Here is a 14265-nt window from a genome sequence, read left to right on the forward strand (position 1 = left end):
AAAGCCTCTGTCGTAGGTTATGTAACTTCCCTTCAGCACAGCAGTTTGGATTATCAAACTGCTTCCCTTCGGCACAGCAGTTTGGATCATCAAAGATTTGATCCATAGTGGTTGTGAAGGCAGCGAGGCTATCAAGAAGATTACTGTTGGTCTCTACGTATGGCGAAGCCCAGGCAAGGGCCTCAGCGGTGATGAGGTTGATGATAAAGAGTACCTTTTTCTGGTCACTGATACAAGATGAGCTGCAACTGAAAATAAATTCACCATTAGGAACCTTGGTATTGGCAACAATCTCCGTCAAATTTAGCTGGCAGTGGCATGTAGACGTCTGCCACTGAATTGCACATTTCAAAGAATTGCCTCTGTAAACTCTTGATCTCTCGTTGCATACTAGCAACCTTTTCCTAGTAGGAGGCACAAGATTCCTGGAGCTCCGTAATCTGTTTTCTCAGAGTGGCCACCATGGGATCCATCTTTTGGGCGTGATTATTTTGTAGCGGATTCAGGCACTGCGTTAGAGCCTCGGGTGGGGTAGCCACAGGTCTGGAGAGTAGTCAGGGAAGAGCCAGGAGTCAGCAACAGGAGGTCTCAGTTTGAGTACAATGGAAGAGGCAGGTAGCGTTGTCAGAAAGTAAGCCAGAGGTCAGTATCAGGAGGTCTTGTGTCACAGTACAAATGGAGGAGGCGGGTACCATTGTCAGAAAGGAAGCCAGAGGTTGGTATCAGGAGGTCTCGGTTTGATAGCAGAGGAGCAGGCAGAAGTGCAGCTTGATCAAGATTTGTGGAGCACAATAATTACGCAAGGATTGAGGGACAGGGACAGGCTTTTATAGTTTGCTTACTGAAGACCAGGGCAGAGCCAAGACTTGGAACTTGATCAGAGATACGGAAACCAGGCTAAGGCCCAGCAAGAGACCTGTCTGTAAGGTTGGACAGCTCAGGAGGTAGAGCCACTGACTGAAGCACAGGAGGACCTGGGTTCAAACCCCAACATAAGTTGATGTAGTGACTTATATGTTAGTATTGTTTCTGCCTTTGCTCCTAATGCCATTGTTACCACCTTAGTATTGTCATTTTCTGCTTCTATTCAGGCTCGGTACAGATGGCCTAGGTTCAGGTCATGGGGTTGTCCGTCTCGGGACGATTGCCCCACTTTAGGCAGGATTATTTTACCCCCTTTGGCTGTTAGGGCTAGATTCCCCATCTTTTCCACTTGTTAATGTTTGGTTGGTGGTTTTTGTGTTTTACGTACAATTTTCCGGAGTTTATTTGTCCCATGTGAATACTGACTTGCGTCCGTGCTGGGTGTGGTGCTTTAACTCTCAGTACGGATGTAACAGCCAAAAAAATATATTAGCTCAGGTGTAAACCAAGTCTTAGGGTGACTACCCACTAGCGTTTGCGAATTTGCTGCATTTTTTTTCCAGGTGTCTATGGGGCTTTCTAATGTTAAAAACGCATCACAGTTTACAGCGAAATCGCGATTTTGGGCGATGCGATTTTAACATTAACAAGTCCTATAGACCCCTGGAGAAAAAAAAACCTACGAATTTCGTAGTGAAAACTGTAGCGGGTAGTCACCCTTATTGGTAAGACAATGAGTACATAACTAGCATCAACATCAACATTTGCAAGGGACATGTGTTAAAAACACCATTTAGTATGTGGTGTCCAGGACCAACAGCTGATCGGCCCAGGTCCTACTCACAGTACCCTCGGCAAACAGCACATTTTGCTGGGCTAAGCTGTGGATTGTAGTGGCCGGCACTTGTAACTGCAAGAGTGGCTCTCATTGAAATCAACGCAAGCTGCGCCTGCAGTTACAAGCGCTGACCACTTCACAGAGGTCAGAGCACACACTTCCCTGCTTCCGCTCCGACCTCTGTGTAATTGCGGCGGTGTCAGACAATCAGCTGATCGGTCGTGATCCCAAACAATGGACCCCAGCTGATCCACTATTGATGACCTAGCCTAAGGATAAGCCATCAATAGTATTCCATCTGTATTTTTAGCTGTGGAGTGGGTTAAGCTTTAGAAAAGAAAACCATGATGGATTGTTATCGAAGGTGCTTATACCAATGCCATTAAGTTAAGAGTACTGTGTACCCAACCATGATGTGATCCACATCAGTCATATCTGCTGCAGAGTGAACACCACTGAACCAGATCCAAAAATAGGGTTCACTGAATCCTCCGAGTAACAGACCAGCAATAATGAGTATTCTTCTGCATGCTTCGTGGATCTTCAATACTGTCTGCCCTATAATTCATATAAGGAATCATCAAGTGTTTTAACTAGGTTTTGTTTTTATAAGACTACCTGGATTTCTGCATTGATTGCTATCAAAATGTGGTCTGGTTGTTATCGAAGTCACAATTATAGACAATCATAATACAACTTAAAGGGACTATATCACCTATTTGTTTCTTCATTAATTAAAACATTTTCCATTTTTAATTTGTTTTTATGGTCTGAGTGTTGAATTGTCTATTCTGAATTATTTATACATGACTATGAAGGGCGGCCACTTTAACACCATTCACACAATGGACAGGAGGGGACCCATTGACTTAGTAAGGGAAAGAAAGTGACTTGGTATTTGTATAGCACCACTTATTCGGCAGCACTTTCAGGTCATTTATTTATTACACCCTCGCCCCCCTTCCCCCCCCCCCAAGCCGGGTTCTCATTTTACTGACCTCAGAAGGATGGAAGGCTGAGTCAACCTTGAGCCGGCTACCTGAACCAAGTGGGGATTGAACGTGCAACCTTCAGTTCGTGAGTAAGAGCTTAGGACTGCATACTGCTGCCTTAACATTCTACACCCCATGGGTGAGTGTGATATTGGACTGTGAAACTCAACTCAATATCAAGCTTTTCTCACCAATTGTGAATGGTGGATCCTGCGCTAAGGTGCATTTAGACGGATGGTTAACGTTCAAATAAATTGTTCAAAAGTGAACGAATGGTTCAGTCTAAACACGAGCCAACGACTGAATGGCCAATGAGAATCATTCACGTCTTGTTCTTTGTTTAGTTTCTGCAGGACTAAAAATTATCCTTGGTGTTCCGTTCAAACGCTTCTTGTTCAGTGTTTCACATAGGAAAGAGAACACTGAACGAGAAGTGAACGACTCTTGTTGAACGAGTCAACGATGAATCTGTCTGTCTAAACAGACTGCGTGAGCCCAAATGAGCAGAAAACATCACGATCCTCTGTTACAGCTGTGACAGAGGGTTTCTACATCTCCGGGGGAAGTTTCCTTGTCACTGAACACTGTTTCCTCTGCCACAGACCACAATGCTATCCCATTGAATTCAATGGAGTCGGCGCTACAGCCGGCTCCATTGAAAGCAATGAGCTGCCGGCAAGCCCTGCAGTGATTTTCAGGGAAGGGCATTAAATTTAAGTCCTTTCCTGAAAATCATCCCTAAAATGTGTAAAAAATAAAAAAATCTATACTCACCTCTCCGCAGCTGCCGGGGCTCAGGCGCACCCAACAAGGTCTTCGCTCTGAAGCTCTATCAGCAGGCAGGGATTTAAAATCCCCGCCTGCTGAAAGGGCTGCCTCTGATTGGCTGAGCACTGTGACTAATCAGAGACAGCTCTCAGCTGTCATTCAATAGTTTTTAAATCCGCTGCCCTATATTTACCACTGTGCATTTTTGTGTGAAGGTAAATATCGGGCATATGACCGCTGCCATTGAAAAGTATTAGTTCTTAATAGAAGCGGATCGCAAATGCAAGTAACATGCACACATATAATCGCCCGTCTGACTGAGCCCTAATAACCAACTAATTTTTCTTTTTTTTCATCGTCTTATTCCAGGAGCCCTAACTTTTTAATTTTTCTGTCAACATTGCCATATGAGGGCTTGCTTTCTGCGAGGCATTTCTGACATTATATTGGAGTACATATAATGCATTTTAGAAGTTTTTTTTATTTTTAGGAGGATTGCCAAAAAAAAAAGAAAAACAAAAAAAATTTCACCATTGTTGTGTAATAAATAATGTAATACCATTATTCTCTGGGTCAGCAGAATTCTGGCGATACCAAAGTTATACATTTTGTTATATTTTGCTACTTCTGTACACTAAAAACACTTTTTTTTGTAAGATTTGACATAAAGTTTTTCTTTTTCCATCAACAGAGCTCTATATGGGCTTGTTTTTTTTGTTGGATGAGCTCTCGTCCTCATTTATCCCATATAACATTTTGATCACTTCTAGAGATGAGCGAGCATACTCGCTAAGGACAATTACTCTATCAAGCATTGTCCTTAGCGAGTACCTGCCCGCTCGAAAGAAAAGGTTCGGCTGCCGGCGCGGGTGAGCGGTGAGTTTGCGGCAGTGAGCAGGGAGGCGGGGGGGGGGGGGGGGGTGAGAGGGAGAGAGAGATCTCCCCTCCGTTCCTCCCCGCTCTCCCCTGCCGCTCCCCGCCTGCAGCCGAACCTTTTCTTCTGAGCGGGCAGGTACTCGCTAAGGGCAATTCTCGATCGAGTAATCACTTCCAGTCTTTTCTAGAGGTTGGGCCTTATTTACACGAGTGTATATCGCCCAGTGTTGTCACGGTCGGCCGATATACGCTTCCACCTGAGCAGTGCCCCCCCCCTTCCCTCCCACTCACCAACTCTCTGTCTTTTTCCTCCCCTCCGAGAGGTTTTCAATGGTAGTGGGCAGGATGGAGGCGGAGCTAAGCTCCCATCCCCTCCCCTTGCCCATAGGTAGCAATTGGAGTGGGTGGGACACTCCCCCATCCCGCGCCCTCCCATTGCAAACACCAGACTGGAGGAGAGAGGCAAGGGAGCCAGTGAGGGGGAGGGAAGGGAGGAACTGCTTAGATAGAAACGTATATAGGCTGGCCGTGAAAACCCGATCGATATACGCTCGTGTAAATAAGCCCTAAGATTAACAAAATGTACAATTCTGGCATTTTTTCATCAATTCACCATGTGGTATAAATAATATGTTAAATTAATTCTGTGGCTCAGTACGATTATGTCAATACTTAATTTATATTGGGGTTTTTTGCAACTCCTCTACACTTTTTTTTAGATTGATGTTATTTTTTCTATCACCGCATTCAAAGACCCCTAACATTTCATAAATGGTGCTGTGTGAGGGCATTTTTGTGGGAGGAGTTGTACTTTGTAATGCCACCATCTGTGGACCCATATAACTTTTTGATCATTTTTTATTCTGTTTTTTATGAGACGAGATAGCAAAAGTAGCTATTCAAATGTATTAACCCTTTCCAATCCACTGTCTGACCCCTGAAGACATTATGATTTAAGGTTGTACAGCTCCGATGTTGGAAGACGTCCGTCAGGGTTCTCTTACTGTATATTGCCAGCCTCTCTGCTGTTGGAGCCTATCCAACGTGTCACCTCATGCAGTACTGTCTTTAGCCAGCATATAGCGCTGTTGTATAATGGCAGAAAAAGAGTAAGCCCCCTAGGAAAACCAGGATACAAATTGGATTGGAAAGGGTTAATTCAGATAAACGATTTTTAGCCACACAAAAACATCAGACTGAAAAAATGGCACATTAGAGACTGAAATCAGCAACCAAAATGTCCTGCTGCCGAAAAATATAGGTGTAGCCCTATCTTTAGATAGAAAAATGCTGGAGCCTCCATAGACTCCTATGTGAGCTGCAAACATAGGCATAGGGGAGGAGTTTAGCTGCACGCAAGATGACAGATGCTTCTATTTAATTCATTAGAAATCCATTAGAGGGAATTCTGAACAGCAGTGCATTTATTCCTTAATACTTTGTACCCGGCCCTGTGAATGGACGAGAAAATGCTATTTAAGCTTGGGACTTGTTTGTCAAAAATCGTCCATTCACACGATTTTCAGCAGAGATGGTTTTATTGCACAGCTAACTTGGGCGCAATATTAGCGCTCGTGGGAAAGAGGCCTTAGTGGAAAAGATGGGGTTCTGACTTTATATTTTTTACAGTTTTTTTACACTTTTTTTCATAGAGTTCATACAGCATGCACCAAAGTTTTGTGGGCTGGGGGAGGCAGGGCCAGAGGGCTAAATGTAAGCAAAGGAGGGAGCTAGGCTGGGGAGCAAATAGTGAGAATGTGAATGGCTCAGAGGGTAGACTGTGACCATGTGGAGAGAGCAGGGCCAGGGGGCATTACTACTGTATGGGGCATAAAGTAGGGCACTGTAGATAGTTGCAGGATGCAGAGAGTGTCCAGAGATGGGTCACAGCTGTAAGAAGTAGTTATGACAGTCTGCACCCAAATAAAGGCCCATTTACACACAATGATTATTGCTCAAAAGATGTCGCTTGTCTTCTGCATCCAGCTGTTCCCCGCTCGGAACTCCCAGCTGTTATACAGCTGAGCGCTCCGAGCAGACGATGCAGAAGACAATCGGCTGTTTCCCCGCTCGGAGTGCCCGGCTGTTATACAGCTGAGTGCTGCGAGTGAAGGATGCAGAAGACAAGTGGGGTGTCCCCACTTGTCTTCTGCATCCAGCTGTTCCCCGCTCGGAGCGCCCGGCTGTTATACAGCCAAGCACTCCGAGCGGAGGATGCAGAAGACAAGCGGGTTGTCCCCGCTTCTCTTCTGCATCTAGCTGTTCTCTGCTTGGAGTGCCTGGCTGTTATACAGCCAAGTGCTCCAAGCGGGGTATGGAGAACAGAGCTGGACTGCTCTGTTCTTGATACCCAGCCCCATCAGGGAGCGGAATACAGCTAAAACAATAGTATCAGCTGTAGCACGCTGTGAATCCCTGATAAGGCTCATCGTTCCCTTTCAGCATGCTGAAAGACAACGATGAGCGACGGCTTAACGAAAACTGCATGATGTCAGTGCAGTTACGCACAACGATTATCGCTCAAAAGATGGCTTTTAAGCAAATTTTGAGCGCTAATCGTTGTGTCTAACTGGGCCTTAAAAAAGAAAAGGAAAAGTAGACAACTCCAATCAGAATAAAATGTCACCTTTGATCACTGGAGGGAACTGCACTGTAATCACTATCACTGTGTAGACCCGATCTCTCACTATTACATGGTAAATGCTTTATTTAGAGGTACTGTATATTACAATACATAGAGCTCAGCCCCTATATCTGCGTGGAGGGGGCAGGCTGAACTTTTGCACCAGGGCCCATGAACCTTTAGCTACGCCCCTGTGTCTCATCATCCGGAATCCAAAGCGGGCCACTCTTTAACATTTTACAAGAACATAAGATTTGCTGATATACGGTGCGCTTTACAAAGCCACCGACATATCAAGTTACTGCATATGCCATTTTATGCTCCCTCCCTCCATTTATGCACACGGGTTTATATCCTACATTTTGCTCTATTTTATACTACAATTGCCGCTGTATATTTCCAGATTCCCTATTCACAGTTTTACTATTCTTTGCCAATATAATATAATATTTTATAACCTTTTGTAGGGGGACCTTCATAAATTTCTTACCTGTAAAACATGACTGTCAAGTTGTTCATGAGCAATACATGCAATATATATTCATGGCTTGAGCCCCGCTATAGTATAATGTCACGCAAGAGAATTTATAGGGTCTTCTGGATGCCAATGCAAGCGCCTGCAATACCAATAAAGACACATATTTTAAGATGAAGACCGATATGACACTGTTGTTACTGCAAGTGAACCCAAACAGAGTATAAAGTTTGTGGGTGCAGAAGAACAGGATCCCATAAAAGAGACCGCGTACAGAAAGCGATGCAAACAACATGGAATTTATATCTAGCGATATAAGTGAAATAGAGAAGTGACAGATATGATGAAAAAAACCTTCTGCAGGCTGCACTAATACTAATATTACGGAATGTGATCCCGGGAAGCTATTTGCCATATAAAGAAAAATTAAATCAGAGATTCTTCCATATTATCTATTTTTAATTTGTGCGCCATCTGTTATGCACAGGCCAGTCACTAAACAAAGTGAATGCCAGGATATTAATGCTACATAAATTAGACAATTTCATACATATTGTACAAGAAGAATTCTTTTAAATCAAATCTAGCCTGTGATTGGGGCGGGGCTGAATGGGGGAGCATTGCACTCCTGCAAGGTACAGATGAACAAACACACGCAAACCTTCCTTAGGGTGCATTCACAGGAGCTTGTGCGTATGCGTACATGGGTGCGTACATGGGCACACACCCACGTACCTGCACAAACACGCGTGAATTCAGGTCTGTGCAGCATTGCTTTCAAAGGGGCCCGGCTGCTGCCGGCAGTCCCATTAAAAGCAATAAGATGCCAGCACCCCTCACCCTTGAAGTTATTTTCAGGGAAGGGCTTGAAATATAAGCCCTTCCCTGAAAATCAGCCATGGGTTGTGTTAAAAAAGAAAAGGAAAAAAATATATATATATATATTTATATATATACACATAGTAACATAGTATGCAAGGCTGAATGAAGACAATGTCCATCTAGTCCAGCCTGTCTATCATCCTGTGTTGATCCAGAGGAAGGCAAAAAACCCCAAGGGCAGAAGCCAATTAGCCCTTTTGGGGAAAAAATTCCTTCCCGACTCCCTAATGGCAATCAGACTGTTCCTTGGATCAACCCCTAATATTTCCTACCTGCCTGTATACTCGGATTTACAATTAACCTAAGATTTATATCCTATAATGTCCTTCTTCTCCAGAAAGACATCCAGTCCCCTTTTAAACTCCTCTATGGATTTTGCCATCACCACTTCCTCCGGCAGAGAGTTCCACAGTCTCACTGCTCTTACAGTAAAGAATCCCCTTCTATGTTGGTGATGAAACCTGCTTTCCTCTAATCGTAGCGAATGCCCTCTTGTTACCGTTGCAGTCCTCAGTATAAACAGATCGCGGGAGAGATCCATGTGTTGTCCCCTCATGTACTTATACATGGTTATTTGATCGCCCCTCAGCCGTCTTTTTTCTAGAGTAAATAGTTCCAATACCCTCTCAGGGTATTCCAGTCCCGTCATTCCATGAATTAGTTTAGTTGCCCTTCTTTGAGCCCCCTCCAATACCGTAACATCTTTCCTGAGCACCGGTGACCAGAACTGTACGCAGTATTCCATGTGAGGCCTGACAAGTGCCTTATATAATGGAAGGATAATGTTCTCATCCTTCGCCCCTATACCTCTTTTAATGCACTCCTTTTAATACACACTCACCTCTCTGCAGCTGCTATGTATATATTACCCGAGGGGAGTAAAGAATCCCCTGCCACAGCTGTCACAGCACTGTCACACTGTTCAGAGACAAGGGGATTCCCTGCGGGTCTGAAGAATTCCCATGCTACAACTGTGGCAGAGGATTGCGATGTACTCCCATTGCTTTCAATGGGACTGCCACTTCTGCAGTCCCATTGAAAGCAATGGGCTGCCGGCAAGCCCTGCAGGGATTTCCGGGGAAGGTCTTTAAATATAAGCACCTCCCTGAAAATCATCCCTAGAATGTGTTAAAAAATGTATATATATATATATATATATATACACACATATACACACACACATACACACACTCACCTCTCCTCAGCTGCCGGGGCTCAGGCGCATCCGGCCTGTCTTCTCCCTGCACTGCCCTGAAATTTTTTTTTAACACATTCTAGGGATGATTTTCAGGGAAGGGCTTATATTTAAAGCCCTTCCCCGAAAATCCCTGCAGGGCTTGCTGGCAGCCCATTGCTTTCAATGGGGCTACAGAAGTGACGGTCCCATTAAAAGCAATGGGAGAACATCACGATCTTCTGCCACAACTGTCACAGCTGTGACATCTGTGGCAGGTGATTCTTTACTCACCACGGGGTGTCCCTCTGTCATTAAACATTGTGACAGTGTTGTCATAGTGTTCAGTGACAAGGGGACTCCAGCTGGGGAATATTGACGCGCACCACGGACCTATGGTGCACACATGTCCTATGTTTTGCAGGTACACACCTGTAAAGCATGGACATGTGAACACACCATAGGGAACCAATGGTTCTACTAGACGCGTGGTTTTGTGCGCACAATTGTATGCACATAAACACGCTCGTCTGAATCCACCCTTAAGGGGTTCTTCAGATAAGTGCATGCACAAATATGCTTGTCGCAACGGAGTGTATTTGCGTATGAACCAGTCAACATGCGCTTCACCCGCGGATGCAAGGCGATTTTCAGGCAAAAACGTTTCGCATCCCTTCTGTGAAATTCCGATCCTCTCGTGTGAGTTTCACGAGCGATAGAAGATCAGAAGTGTTTCCCATTGACTTCAACGGGAAGTCTCGCATCACACTCGCACGGCATGCGATGTATTTAAGGTCCGAATTGAAATCAATGGGCCAACATGTTCCGAGGAACGCGAAAAAATAGAACGTGCCACAAAAAGAAACACTGCCATGTGTATGACTCCATTCAAAGGAAGAGAGTTCATATTCACATGGGTTTTGGAAGTCTTGCAATGCACAAAACTCGCTTCAGATTAGCGCGAGGAAACTGCCCTTATAATGAGGGGTGGCACTCTGTACTACCGTATGCTTGCACACAGATATACCGTAGCATACCAAGGGTGCCAGGCCCCATAGCACATGTAGTGCACCAACTGCTCGTGTGGAGGAGATCGCGTTTTGCCATAGCTTGCTATGGGCGGTATTTGCTGCGGAATCGGAGGCGGATGCCCACTCCGAATTCCGCAATGCAAGTCCGCCTGTGTTCAGCTGGCCTTAGTAAAGTGAAGCATACGCATTCCATCCTCACTGCTGATCTTTGATTACATGGCTGCAGCATACGTGTCCACTACAGCCAATTACTCACCTCAGTGGTAGCCGGCTCAAGGCTGCGTAGTGGTCACATATGCATATGGACAATCACTGATGCAGCTTGTCAACAAAATCCAGCAGTGAGGATTGGGAACAGCGGCAATGAAGAAGTGGAGGAACAGAGCAGTGAGTATGAATTAGGGTTTTTTTTAGATTTAAAGGGGTTGTCCGGTTGCAAACAATTCATGATCTATCCTTAGGATAAGTTGTCACTAGTAGATTAGTGGGGCTCTGTAGCCAAGGACATCCACAGACCAGCTGTTTGCCAGGCCGGCGTACTTGTGCACTGAGCTGTTTTCAGGAAGCAGACAGCTCTGTTCTTACTGCAGTGTCCAGGCTTGGTATTGCAGGCAAAGTTCCCATTCATTTCAATGGGAATTTCATCTGCAATACCAAGCCTGGCCACTACAGTGGGAACGGAGCTGTCTGTTTCCTGTAGAATTCAGTGTAATACACAAGTGCACTACAGCTGATCGACAGGGGTCCCAGGCAACAGACCACTTATCCTGAGGGTAGGCCAACAACAGTTTGCAACCAGACAACCCCTTTAACCCTTTTTTTCCAAATAACTTGGAAAATCCCTTTGAGAATAATGAGCTATTTTAAAAATTAATATTTTGAAGATCAGTCTAATGAAATAAACAATAAGAAGCGTATTTAGCTGCATTGATCTAATTATGCAGCATGACTAATAACATTTTCCGCATTATCTCATGTTGGTGGGGAGGGGCTTTTTTTGAATTTCACCTTGTTGCTCCAATTCACTAGAAACTGCCCTGTGGGATACATTCTTTTTCATAGATATGAAAGTGGCAAATTGGTGTTTTATTGTAACTTCCAATCAGTCTGACAATCTCAGCTTGTGTTGGCTGCCTGCTGGTATGATGATCGCCTTCAAAGTGGGCAGACTCATGCTATGCATGCTGTGAGCAAAGACAATTGCATAATAATGCAAATGTCCTCTCATTTCCCATTAGTTGTAATCTGTTCATTCTTAGTGCATATTGAAAGTAACCGGTTATTGCAGGAAATCAAGCTTCCACGTAGACAGAAAGGCGACCCTACATACAAAAGAAGACAAACCCGATTACAATACATACCTAAAACGTAACGAGGCAACAAACATCCAACATAACCAATCACCATGTTATTCTCTTTTCAGGTACACTCTGGTTCTAGATAAGGGACGACAGAGAAAGAAGCGCCAAATGCAATAAGCGGTGAATGCCTTTTATTAGATTTGGCGCATCTTGGGACGGGCGTGCCCTATTTTCCGAAATCTACGGCAGGTAAAGCCTGCCATAGATTTGCGCTGTAATAACTTATGCCAGCCTCTGGTGTAAATTATAGTGAATTTAACGCACCACAGCCGGCACTGCCCTCCTTAAATGTCATGCAAATGTTTGTACAAGTAGGCCTCGCGCAAAAATCGGCAACTTTTTAAAGCAGAATACTATACTGGTGTAAAAGTGTTTATAAATTCCCCCCAATGTGCTTGGGTGGCTTTAAGTGTACGTGGGCAAAAATATGGAAACACTGTACGAAATGCACAGGATTTTAATCATTAGCTGCCTTTTTGACCCCTGTTTGGTTGAGAGCTTTCTTGCCAAATTTGTGTTTACTTCACCTCTTGCCCTGCTCTGGGTGTTTTTGGGAGGCAGCTGGTAACAGCAGCTGAGTGGCTCACACCCCTGACCAATAGAACCTTGTTGCTCGGGCAGATGTTCACTTCTGTCTAGCAGCATCTATGTCACATTACCTCCACTTAAAATCGGTCTCTACATGTCTTATTGAAATATGATTTATAATCCCATGTCATTGAAGGCATCTATTTACGGTGTTTCTATATTATATCCTTGCTTCTATAGGTCTAGAGAAAATGTTAATACATTAAACTTTATAAGTTACATCTTCCTCCCCTAACAGCCTGTTGTCCAACTTTTGCAGCCGGCAGGCTCTCCGTAAATATCAATGAATATCATAAAAAAATCCATCTATAGTAGCATAAGTAGAAGACAGGGAGGAGGGGGATAGAGCTGCAGTTTATCATAACCTCTCGAAAAATATGTTTCTTAAGGTATGCAAGAAAAAAAAGATTGGAAAAAAAAAAGCAGAGATATACGGGTTAGTGCCAATTCACACGTCTGCATACTCAGCCGAGTGCTGTCTGTAATAGCCTCCTATGAGGCTATTACATATGATCAATTTCTCACATGGACCAATGGTCCATGTGAAAAGATAAATTGCCACATAGGAGAATAGGACATGCAATGTAAGGTGTCCGTGGAGATCGGACACACACAGACGGGTTTCCACATGCTATCCAATGCGAATTGCGCCCAAATTTCTCTTGAGACAACTCTCGAATGGCCATGTGAATCTGGCTTTAGATATACGATTTCCCAATAACACAAGGGTCCCATTTGCTCCACTTTCTTTGACTGGAGGACAACAGCTCCTGCCCAATCTAATGTGAGCAAGGTCATGTTCAACGTGGCGCTGACCACACAAGCAGCGACATTCCATTAATTTTAATGGGGCTTCTACCTGATTTGACCTGAGCAAGGTGACATTCAATGGGGCACTGCCCGTGCATGCGTGGTGGTGCTCCATTCATTTCAAGGGAGCTGATAGAAATAAATGGAGCGCCACTTCTCATGCGCAGTCAGCTCTCCATGGAAGATGACCTAGCTAAGGTCAAATCAGGTAGGAGCCATGGTCCTCCAGTGAACAGAGGTGGGGCAAAAAGGACCCCCAGTTTCTAGTGGATGAGTGAAAACTCTGAAAATCATTCAGCAAGAGGAATACCCCTTTAAACCCCATTTACGAAAGTCACAAACAAGGAAAGAAAAGTTGCATCTCTACTCCATACACAGTTGGGTGTAGAATAAGTGTCTTCATTTTAGCCAGCGTGAAAGTTAATAGCAGAGATGAAGGTTTTAAAAACTGTTTTTGAACATGGCAAGTGCGGTACTAACGTGTTGTAAAATAGATTACTAAGTTAGAATTGTTTTAAGTTAAGGCCTTAAAGGCCCATTTAGACACAACGATTCTTGCGCGAAATTCGCTCAAAGCTGCCTTTTGAGCATTAACAGCTGCGTCTAAATACATGGACATCATGTAGTTTTTGTGCATGATTCATTCCTCGCTCAATTCTAGTTTCTAGAATTGAGCGATGAACTCTTATCAGCTGTGCAGGCTGTTATCACAGTCAGCAGCACTGATAAGATTCTTTCAGCTCGTGTCCTGCTGGTAGTTCACAGCAGGACGCGAGCTGTAAGGGCTAATAACTCACTATATGTCCTATTTGTCGCTGGAATACGCGCGGCTGGCTTCCATTGTAGTCAATGGAAGCTGGCTGTCATGCTATACTTCCGCCGTAGCACAGCAGAAGTATAGCGTGAATATGCACCCTGCCCACTGCGTCATATGACACTGTCAGCACGTTATGCGGGACTCTTAACAGCGGATCCGGGAGGTG

The sequence above is a fragment of the Eleutherodactylus coqui genome, chromosome 11 (genome assembly GCF_035609145.1).
Source record: "Eleutherodactylus coqui strain aEleCoq1 chromosome 11, aEleCoq1.hap1, whole genome shotgun sequence".
In the NCBI taxonomy this organism is placed as follows: domain Eukaryota; kingdom Metazoa; phylum Chordata; class Amphibia; order Anura; family Eleutherodactylidae; genus Eleutherodactylus; species Eleutherodactylus coqui.